The sequence below is a fragment of the Crinia signifera genome, chromosome 3 (assembly GCF_055691185.1).
Source record: "Crinia signifera chromosome 3, ASM5569118v1, whole genome shotgun sequence".
In the NCBI taxonomy this organism is placed as follows: Eukaryota; Metazoa; Chordata; class Amphibia; order Anura; family Myobatrachidae; genus Crinia; species Crinia signifera.
The window spans coordinates 108,266,803-108,277,627 of NC_139219.1; the positions used below are offsets into that span (position 1 = coordinate 108,266,803).

The following is a 10,825-nucleotide window of genomic DNA, read 5'->3' on the forward strand; positions in this document are numbered from 1 at the left end:
AAGAGTCTCATGCTCTACCGACTGAGCTAGCCAGGCTTGGTTACTGTGGTGTGACAAAAAGGCCACTCAAGCCAAGGAGTGCCCTACAAGCTTTTAAAGTAGATCTAGGCTACCACATTGAGTACACTGAGATTCATGCTTGGTTTCACACATTGATAAAGATGTGTAAGTAACCATGGTGTAAAATGTAAAGCATTGGTTGTTTAGTGGTAGAATTCTCGCCTGCCACGCGGGAGGCCCGGGGTTCGATTCTCGGCCAATGCAGTACTCAAGTTTTACTGAAATTATGGTATATTTTGTTAAAGAGTGGCTGGCTCTTTGCATTTTGGTGGTGCAGGTATAGAATTCCACATACAATAAATTAATGGTAGAATCTTGTGGTTTAGTGGCAGAATTCCCACCTGCCAAGAGAGAGGTCTGGATCTGAAAAGAGAATAAACACCAAACAAATGTTGTACTAAAAGCATATGACTCTTAGCTTGGGAGTTTTATTTCTATTGACTAAGCTGGCCAGGCTTTGTTACAGTGTTGTAGCTTCAAGGCAAGGCAACGCTTGCTCTTCAATCTACACTATTAAACCAAAGCAAAGTTTCCACATTCAGTAGATCCTGAAATTCCTGCATGGTTTCACCCACTGATGTACACCTGAAACAGCGATATATTTTGTTAAAGAGTGCCTGGCTCTTTGCAGGCACTCTTTGTTTTTGGTGGTGCAGGTATAGAATTCAACATACAATGATTTAGTGGTAGAATCTTGTGGTTTAGTGGTAGAATTCTCGCCTGCCATGAGGGAGGCATGGATCTGAAAAGGGAATAAACACCACCCAATGTTGTGCTCAAAGCAAATGACTCTTAGATTTGGAGTCTTATTCGCTATTGACTCAGCTAGGCTTTTTTACAGTGTTATGGCATCATGGCAAGGCAAGGATTGCCCTTGAATCTATAAAACCAAAGCAAGGTTTCCACATTTGGTAGATCCTGAGATTCCTGCTTGGTTTCACACACTGATGTACACCTCTTTTAAGTTTCAAATAAAACACTTTTGGTTGTGTAGTGACAGAGACCTCACGTCTAGAATTCTGGGAAAAAACACCGCCCAACGTGGGGCTCGAACCCACGACCGTGAGATTAAGAGTCTCATGCTCTACCGACTGAGCTAGCCAGGCTTGGTTACTTTGGTGTGACAAAAAGGCCACTCAAGCCAAGGAGTGCCCTACAAGCTATTAAAGTAGATCTAGGCTACCACATTGAGTACACTGAGATTCATGCTTGGTTTCACACATTGATAAAGATGTGTAAGTAACCATGATGTAAAATGTGAAGCATTGGTTGTTCAGTGGTAGAATTCTCGCCGACTGAGCTAGCCAGGCTTGGTTACTGTGGTGTGACAAAAAGGCCACTCAAGCCAAGGAGTGCCCTACAAGCTATTAAAGTAGATCTAGGCTACCACATTGAGTACACTGAGATTCATGCTTGGTTTCACACATTGATAAAGATGTGTAAGTAACCATGGTGTAAAATGTGAAGCATTGGTTGTTCAGTGGTAGAATTCTCGCCTGCCACGCGGGAGGCCCGGGGTTCGATTCCCGGCCAATGCAGTACTCAAGTTTTACTGAAATTATGGTATATTTTGTTAAAGAGTGGCTGGCTCTTTGCATTTTGGTGGTGCAGGTATAGAATTCAACATACAATGATTTAGTGGTAAAATCTTGTGGTTTAGTGGTAGAATTCTCACCTGCCATGAGGGAGGCATGGATCTGAAAAGGGAATAAACACCACCCAATGTTGTGCTCAAAGCAAATGACTCTTAGATTTGGAGTCTTATTCGCTATTGACTCAGATAGCTAGGCTTTTTTACAGTGTTATGGCATCATGGCAAGGCAAGGATTGCCCTTGAATCTATAAAACCAAAGCAAGGTTTCGACATTTAGTAGATCCTGAGATTCCTGCTTGGTTTCACACACTGATGTACACCTCTTTTAAGTTTCAAATAAAACACGTTTGGTTGTGTAGTGACAGAGACCTCACCTCTAGAATTCTGGGAAAAAACACCGCCCAACGTGGGGCTCGAACCCACGACCCTGAGATTAAGAGTCTCATGCTCTACCGACTGAGCTAGCCAGGCTTGGTTACTGTGGTGTGACAAAAAGGCCACTCAAGCCAAGGAGTGCCCTACAAGCAATTAAAGTAGATCTAGGCTACCACATTCAGTACACTAAGATTCATGCTTGGTTTCACACATTGATAAAGATGTGTAAGTAACCATGGTGTAAAATGTGAAGCATTGGTTGTTCAGTGGTAGAATTCTCGCCTGCCACGCGGGAGGCCCGGGGTTCGATTCCCGGCCAATGCAGTGCTCAAGTTTTACTGAAATTATGGTATATTTTGTTAAAGAGTGGCTGGCTCTTTGCATTTTGGTGGTGCAGGTATAGAATTCCACATACAATAAATTAATGGTAGAATCTTGTGGTTTAGTGGTAGAATTCCCACCTGCCAAGAGAGAGGTCTGGATCTGAAAAGGGAATAAACACCAAACAAATGTTGTACTAAAAGCATATGACTCTTAGCTTGGGAGTTTTATGTCTATTGACTAAGCTGGCCAGGCTTTGTTACAGTGTTGTAGCATCAAGGCAAGGCAACGCTTGCTCTTCAATCTACACTATTAAACCAAAGCAAAGTTTCCACATTCAGTAGATCCTGATATTCCTGCATGGTTTCACCCACTGATGTACACCTGAAACAGCGATATATTTTGTTAAAGAGTGCCTGGCTCTTTGCATTTTGGTGGTGCAGGTATAGAATTCAACATACAATGATTTAGTGGTAGAATCTTGTGGTTTTGTGGTAGAATTCTCGCCTGCCATGAGGGAGGCATGGATCTGAAAAGTGAATAAACACCACCCAATGTTGTGTGTCAATGTAGATCTAGGCTACCACATTCAGTACACTGAGATGCATGCTTGGTTTCACACATTGAGGAAAATGTGTAAGTAACCATGAAGTAAAAGTGAAGCATTGGTTGTTCAGTGGTAGAATTCTCGCCTGCCACGTGGGAGTTCCGGGTTCGATTCCCAGCCAATGCAGTACTCAAGTTTTACTGAAATTATGGTATATTTTGTTAAAGAGTGGCTGGCTCTTTGCATTTTGGTGGTGCAGGTATAGAATTCCACATACAATAAATAAATGGTAGAATCTTGTGGTTTAGTGGTAGAATTCCCACCTGCCAAGAGAGAGGTCTGGATCTGAAAAGAGAATAAACACCAAACAAATGTTGTACTAAAAGCATATGACTCTTAGCTTGGGAGTTTGATTTCTATTGACTAAGCTGGCCAGGCTTTGTTACAGTGTTGTAGCTTCAAGGCAAGGCAACGCTTGCTCTTCAATCTACACTATTAAACCAAAGCAAAGTTTCCACATTCAGTAGATCCTGATATTCCTGCATGGTTTCACCCACTGATGTACACCTGAAACAGCGATATATTAAGTTAAAGAGTGCCTGGCTCTTTGCATTTTGGTGGTGCAGGTATAGAATTCAACATACAATGATTTAGTGGTAAAATCTTGTGGTTTAGTGGTAGAATTCTCACCTGCCATGAGGGAGGCATGGATCTGAAAAGGGAATAAACACCACCCAATGTTGTGCTCAAAGCAAATGACTCTTAGATTTGGAGTCTTATTCGCTATTGACTCAGATAGCTAGGCTTTTTTACAGTGTTATGGCATCATGGCAAGGCAAGGATTGCCCTTGAATCTATAAAACCAAAGCAAGGTTTCCACATTTAGTAGATCCTGAGATTCCTGCTTGGTTTCACACACTGATGTACACCTCTTTTAAGTTTCAAATAAAACACGTTTGGTTGTGTAGTGACAGAGACCTCAACTCTAGAATTCTGGGAAAAAACACCGCCCAACGTGGGGCTCGAACCCACGACCCTGAGATTAAGAGTCTCATGCTCTACCGACTGAGCTAGCCAGGCTTGGTTACTGTGGTGTGACAAAAAGGCCACTCAAGCCAAGGAGTGCCCTACAAGCTATTAAAGTAGATCTAGGCTACCACATTGAGTACACTGAGATTCATGCTTGGTTTCACACATTGATAAAGATGTGTAAGTAACCATGGAGTAAAATGTGAAGCATTGGTTGTTCAGTGGTAGAATTCTCGCCTGCCATGCGGGAGGCCCGGGGTTCGATTCCCGGCCAATGCAGTACTCAAGTTTTACTGAAATTATGGTATATTTTGTTAAAGAGTGGCTGGCTCTTTGCATTTTGGTGGTGCAGGTATAGAATTCCACATACAATAAATTAATGGTAGAATCTTGTGGTTTAGTGGTAGAATTCCCACCTGCCAAGAGAGAGGTCTGGATCTGAAAAAAGATTAAACACCAAACAAATGTTGTACTAAAAGCATATGACTCTTAGCTTGGGAGTTTTATTTGTATTGACTAAGCTGGCCAGGCTTTGGTACAGTGTTGTAGCATCAAGGCAAGGCAACGCTTGCTCTTCAATCTACACTATTAAACCAAAGCAAAGTTTCCACATTCAGTAGATCCTGATATTCCTGCATGGTTTCACCCACTGATGTACACCTGAAACAGCGATATATTTTGTTAAAGAGTGCCTGGCTCTTTGCATTTTGGTGGTGCAGGTATAGAATTCAACATACAATGATTTAGTGGTAGAATCTTGTGGTTTTGTGGTAGAATTCTCGCCTGCCATGAGGGAGGCATGGATCTGAAAAGGGAATAAACACCACCCAATGTTGTGTGTCAATGTAGATCTAGGCTACCACATTCAGTACACTGAGATGCATGCTTGGTTTCACACATTGAGGAAAATGTGTAAGTAACCGTGAAGTAAAATGTGAAGCATTGGTTGTTCAGTGGTAGAATTCTCGTCTGCCACGCGGGAGGCCCGGGTTCGATTTCCGTCCAATGCACTACTCAAGTTTTACTGAAATCATGGTATATTTTGTTAAAGAGTGGCTGGCTCTTTGCATTTTGGTGGTGCAGGTATAGAATTCCACATACAATAAATTAATGGTAGAATCTTGTGGTTTAGTGGTAGAATTCCCACCTGCCAAGAGAGAGGTCTGGATCTGAAAAGGGAATAAACACCACCCAATGTTGTGCTCAAAGCAAATGACTCTTAAATTTGGAGTCTTATTCGCTATTGACTCAGATAGCTAGGCTTTTTTACAGTGTTATGGCACCATGGCAAGGCAAGGATTGCCCTTCAATCTATAAAACCAAAGCAAGGTTTCCACATTTAGTAGATCCTGAGATTCCTGCTTGGTTTCACACACTGATGTACACCTCTTTTAAGTTTCAAATAAAACACGTTTGGTTGTGTAGTGACAGAGATCTCGCCTGTAGAATTCTGGGAAAAAACACCGCCCAACTTGGGGCTCGAACCCACGACCCTGAGATTAAGAGTCTCATGCTCTACCGACTGAGCTAGCCAGGCTTGGTTACTGTGGTGTGACAAAAAGGCCACTCAAGCCAAGGAGTGCCCTACAAGCTTTTAAAGTAGATCTAGGCTACCACATTGAGTACACTGAGATTCATGCTTGGTTTCACACATTGATAAAGATGTGTAAGTAACCATGGTGTAAAATGTAAAGCATTGGTTGTTTAGTGGTAGAATTCTCGCCTGCCACGCGGGAGGCCCGGGGTTCGATTCTCGGCCAATGCAGTACTCAAGTTTTACTGAAATTATGGTATATTTTGTTAAAGAGTGGCTGGCTCTTTGCATTTTGGTGGTGCAGGTATAGAATTCCACATACAATAAATTAATGGTAGAATCTTGTGGTTTAGTGGCAGAATTCCCACCTGCCAAGAGAGAGGTCTGGATCTGAAAAGAGAATAAACACCAAACAAATGTTGTACTAAAAGCATATGACTCTTAGCTTGGGAGTTTTATTTCTATTGACTAAGCTGGCCAGGCTTTGTTACAGTGTTGTAGCTTCAAGGCAAGGCAACGCTTGCTCTTCAATCTACACTATTAAACCAAAGCAAAGTTTCCACATTCAGTAGATCCTGAAATTCCTGCATGGTTTCACCCACTGATGTACACCTGAAACAGCGATATATTTTGTTAAAGAGTGCCTGGCTCTTTGCAGGCACTCTTTGTTTTTGGTGGTGCAGGTATAGAATTCAACATACAATGATTTAGTGGTAGAATCTTGTGGTTTAGTGGTAGAATTCTCGCCTGCCATGAGGGAGGCATGGATCTGAAAAGGGAATAAACACCACCCAATGTTGTGCTCAAAGCAAATGACTCTTAGATTTGGAGTCTTATTCGCTATTGACTCAGCTAGGCTTTTTTACAGTGTTATGGCATCATGGCAAGGCAAGGATTGCCCTTGAATCTATAAAACCAAAGCAAGGTTTCCACATTTGGTAGATCCTGAGATTCCTGCTTGGTTTCACACACTGATGTACACCTCTTTTAAGTTTCAAATAAAACACTTTTGGTTGTGTAGTGACAGAGACCTCACGTCTAGAATTCTGGGAAAAAACACCGCCCAACGTGGGGCTCGAACCCACGACCGTGAGATTAAGAGTCTCATGCTCTACCGACTGAGCTAGCCAGGCTTGGTTACTGTGGTGTGACAAAAAGGCCACTCAAGCCAAGGAGTGCCCTACAAGCTATTAAAGTAGATCTAGGCTACCACATTGAGTACACTGAGATTCATGCTTGGTTTCACACATTGATAAAGATGTGTAAGTAACCATGATGTAAAATGTGAAGCATTGGTTGTTCAGTGGTAGAATTCTCGCCGACTGAGCTAGCCAGGCTTGGTTACTGTGGTGTGACAAAAAGGCCACTCAAGCCAAGGAGTGCCCTACAAGCTATTAAAGTAGATCTAGGCTACCACATTGAGTACACTGAGATTCATGCTTGGTTTCACACATTGATAAAGATGTGTAAGTAACCATGGTGTAAAATGTGAAGCATTGGTTGTTCAGTGGTAGAATTCTCGCCTGCCACGCGGGAGGCCCGGGGTTCGATTCCCGGCCAATTCAGTACTCAAGTTTTACTGAAATTATGGTATATTTTGTTAAAGAGTGGCTGGCTCTTTGCATTTTGGTGGTGCAGGTATAGAATTCCACATACAATAAATTAATGGTAGAATCTTGTGGTTTAGTGGTAGAATTCCCACCTGCCAAGAGAGAGGTCTGGATCTGAAAAGGGAATAAACACCAAACAAATGTTGTACTAAAAGCATATGACTCTTAGCTTGGGAGTTTTATGTCTATTGACTAAGCTGGCCAGGCTTTGTTACAGTGTTGTAGCATCAAGGCAAGGCAACGCTTGCTCTTCAATCTACACTATTAAACCAAAGCAAAGTTTCCACATTCAGTAGATCCTGATATTCCTGCATGGTTTCACCCACTAATGTACACCTGAAACAGCGATATATTTTGTTAAAGAGTGCCTGGCTCTTTGCATTTTGGTGGTGCAGGTATAGAATTCAACATACAATGATTTAGTGGTAGAATCTTGTGGTTTTGTGGTAGAATTCTCGCCTGCCATGAGGGAGGCATGGATCTGAAAAGTGAATAAACACCACCCAATGTTGTGTGTCAATGTAGATCTAGGCTACCACATTCAGTACACTGAGATGCATGCTTGGTTTCACACATTGAGGAAAATGTGTAAGTAACCATGAAGTAAAAGTGAAGCATTGGTTGTTCAGTGGTAGAATTCTCGCCTGCCACGTGGGAGTCCCGGGTTCGATTCCCAGCCAATGCAGTACTCAAGTTTTACTGAAATTATGGTATATTTTGTTAAAGAGTGGCTGGCTCTTTGCATTTTGGTGGTGCAGGTATAGAATTCCACATACAATAAATTAATGGTAGAATCTTGTGGTTTAGTGGTAGAATTCCCACCTGCCAAGAGAGAGGTCTGGATCTGAAAAGAGAATAAACACCAAACAAATGTTGTACTAAAAGCATATGACTCTTAGCTTGGGAGTTTGATTTCTATTGACTAAGCTGGCCAGGCTTTGTTACAGTGTTGTAGCTTCAAGGCAAGGCAACGCTTGCTCTTCAATCTACACTATTAAACCAAAGCAAAGTTTCCACATTCAGTAGATCCTGATATTCCTGCATGGTTTCACCCACTGATGTACACCTGAAACAGCGATATATTAAGTTAAAGAGTGCCTGGCTCTTTGCATTTTGGTGGTGCAGGTATAGAATTCAACATACAATGATTTAGTGGTAAAATCTTGTGGTTTAGTGGTAGAATTCTCACCTGCCATGAGGGAGGCATGGATCTGAAAAGGGAATAAACACCACCCAATGTTGTGCTCAAAGCAAATGACTCTTAGATTTGGAGTCTTATTCGCTATTGACTCAGATAGCTAGGCTTTTTTACAGTGTTATGGCATCATGGCAAGGCAAGGATTGCCCTTGAATCTATAAAACCAAAGCAAGGTTTCGACATTTAGTAGATCCTGAGATTCCTGCTTGGTTTCACACACTGATGTACACCTCTTTTAAGTTTCAAATAAAACACGTTTGGTTGTGTAGTGACAGAGACCTCACCTCTAGAATTCTGGGAAAAAACACCGCCCAACGTGGGGCTCGAACCCACGACCCTGAGATTAAGAGTCTCATGCTCTACCGACTGAGCTAGCCAGGCTTGGTTACTGTGGTGTGACAAAAAGGCCACTCAAGCCAAGGAGTGCCCTACAAGCAATTAAAGTAGATCTAGGCTACCACATTCAGTACACTAAGATTCATGCTTGGTTTCACACATTGATAAAGATGTGTAAGTAACCATGGTGTAAAATGTGAAGCATTGGTTGTTCAGTGGTAGAATTCTCGCCTGCCACGCGGGAGGCCCGGGGTTCGATTCCCGGCCAATGCAGTACTCAAGTTTTACTGAAATTATGGTATATTTTGTTAAAGAGTGGCTGGCTCTTTGCATTTTGGTGGTGCAGGTATAGAATTCCACATACAATAAATTAATGGTAGAATCTTGTGGTTTAGTGGTAGAATTCCCACCTGCCAAGAGAGAGGTCTGGATCTGAAAAGGGAATAAACACCAAACAAATGTTGTACTAAAAGCATATGACTCTTAGCTTGGGAGTTTTATGTCTATTGACTAAGCTGGCCAGGCTTTGTTACAGTGTTGTAGCATCAAGGCAAGGCAACGCTTGCTCTTCAATCTACACTATTAAACCAAAGCAAAGTTTCCACATTCAGTAGATCCTGATATTCCTGCATGGTTTCACCCACTGATGTACACCTGAAACAGCGATATATTTTGTTAAAGAGTGCCTGGCTCTTTGCATTTTGGTGGTGCAGGTATAGAATTCAACATACAATGATTTAGTGGTAGAATCTTGTGGTTTTGTGGTAGAATTCTCGCCTGCCATGAGGGAGGCATGGATCTGAAAAGTGAATAAACACCACCCAATGTTGTGTGTCAATGTAGATCTAGGCTACCACATTCAGTACACTGAGATGCATGCTTGGTTTCACACATTGAGGAAAATGTGTAAGTAACCATGAAGTAAAAGTGAAGCATTGGTTGTTCAGTGGTAGAATTCTCGCCTGCCACGTGGGAGTTCCGGGTTCGATTCCCAGCCAATGCAGTACTCAAGTTTTACTGAAATTATGGTATATTTTGTTAAAGAGTGGCTGGCTCTTTGCATTTTGGTGGTGCAGGTATAGAATTCCACATACAATAAATAAATGGTAGAATCTTGTGGTTTAGTGGTAGAATTCCCACCTGCCAAGAGAGAGGTCTGGATCTGAAAAGAGAATAAACACCAAACAAATGTTGTACTAAAAGCATATGACTCTTAGCTTGGGAGTTTGATTTCTATTGACTAAGCTGGCCAGGCTTTGTTACAGTGTTGTAGCTTCAAGGCAAGGCAACGCTTGCTCTTCAATCTACACTATTAAACCAAAGCAAAGTTTCCACATTCAGTAGATCCTGATATTCCTGCATGGTTTCACCCACTGATGTACACCTGAAACAGCGATATATTAAGTTAAAGAGTGCCTGGCTCTTTGCATTTTGGTGGTGCAGGTATAGAATTCAACATACAATGATTTAGTGGTAAAATCTTGTGGTTTAGTGGTAGAATTCTCACCTGCCATGAGGGAGGCATGGATCTGAAAAGGGAATAAACACCACCCAATGTTGTGCTCAAAGCAAATGACTCTTAGATTTGGAGTCTTATTCGCTATTGACTCAGATAGCTAGGCTTTTTTACAGTGTTATGGCATCATGGCAAGGCAAGGATTGCCCTTGAATCTATAAAACCAAAGCAAGGTTTCCACATTTAGTAGATCCTGAGATTCCTGCTTGGTTTCACACACTGATGTACACCTCTTTTAAGTTTCAAATAAAACACGTTTGGTTGTGTAGTGACAGAGACCTCACCTCTAGAATTCTGGGAAAAAACACCGCCCAACGTGGGGCTCGAACCCACGACCCTGAGATTAAGAGTCTCATGCTCTACCGACTGAGCTAGCCAGGCTTGGTTACTGTGGTGTGACAAAAAGGCCACTCAAGCCAAGGAGTGCCCTACAAGCTATTAAAGTAGATCTAGGCTACCACATTGAGTACACTGAGATTCATGCTTGGTTTCACACATTGATAAAGATGTGTAAGTAACCATGGAGTAAAATGTGAAGCATTGGTTGTTCAGTGGTAGAATTCTCGCCTGCCATGCGGGAGGCCCGGGGTTCGATTCCCGGCCAATGCAGTACTCAAGTTTTACTGAAATTATGGTATATTTTGTTAAAGAGTGGCTGGCTCTTTGCATTTTGGTGGTGCAGGTATAGAATTCCACATACAATAA

The 10,825-nt window shown here is 42.1% G+C and overlaps 4 non-coding genes across 4 annotated transcripts; all 4 read right to left on the reverse strand.

Annotated features, from left to right (window-relative positions):
* Nucleotides 1–2,052: 2,052 nt before the first annotated feature.
* TRNAK-CUU (transfer RNA lysine (anticodon CUU)) lies at nucleotides 2,053–2,125 on the reverse strand. Its single transcript has one exon. It is a non-coding gene; the product is annotated as a tRNA-Lys (tRNA).
* Nucleotides 2,126–3,904: 1,779 nt separating this feature from the next.
* Nucleotides 3,905–3,977, reverse strand: TRNAK-CUU (transfer RNA lysine (anticodon CUU)). Its single transcript has one exon. It is a non-coding gene; the product is annotated as a tRNA-Lys (tRNA).
* Nucleotides 3,978–8,576: 4,599 nt separating this feature from the next.
* TRNAK-CUU (transfer RNA lysine (anticodon CUU)) lies at nucleotides 8,577–8,649 on the reverse strand. The gene has a single exon. It is a non-coding gene; the product is annotated as a tRNA-Lys (tRNA).
* A 1,779-nt stretch (nucleotides 8,650–10,428) lies between these two features.
* Nucleotides 10,429–10,501, reverse strand: TRNAK-CUU (transfer RNA lysine (anticodon CUU)). Its single transcript has one exon. It is a non-coding gene; the product is annotated as a tRNA-Lys (tRNA).
* Nucleotides 10,502–10,825: the final 324 nt, after the last annotated feature.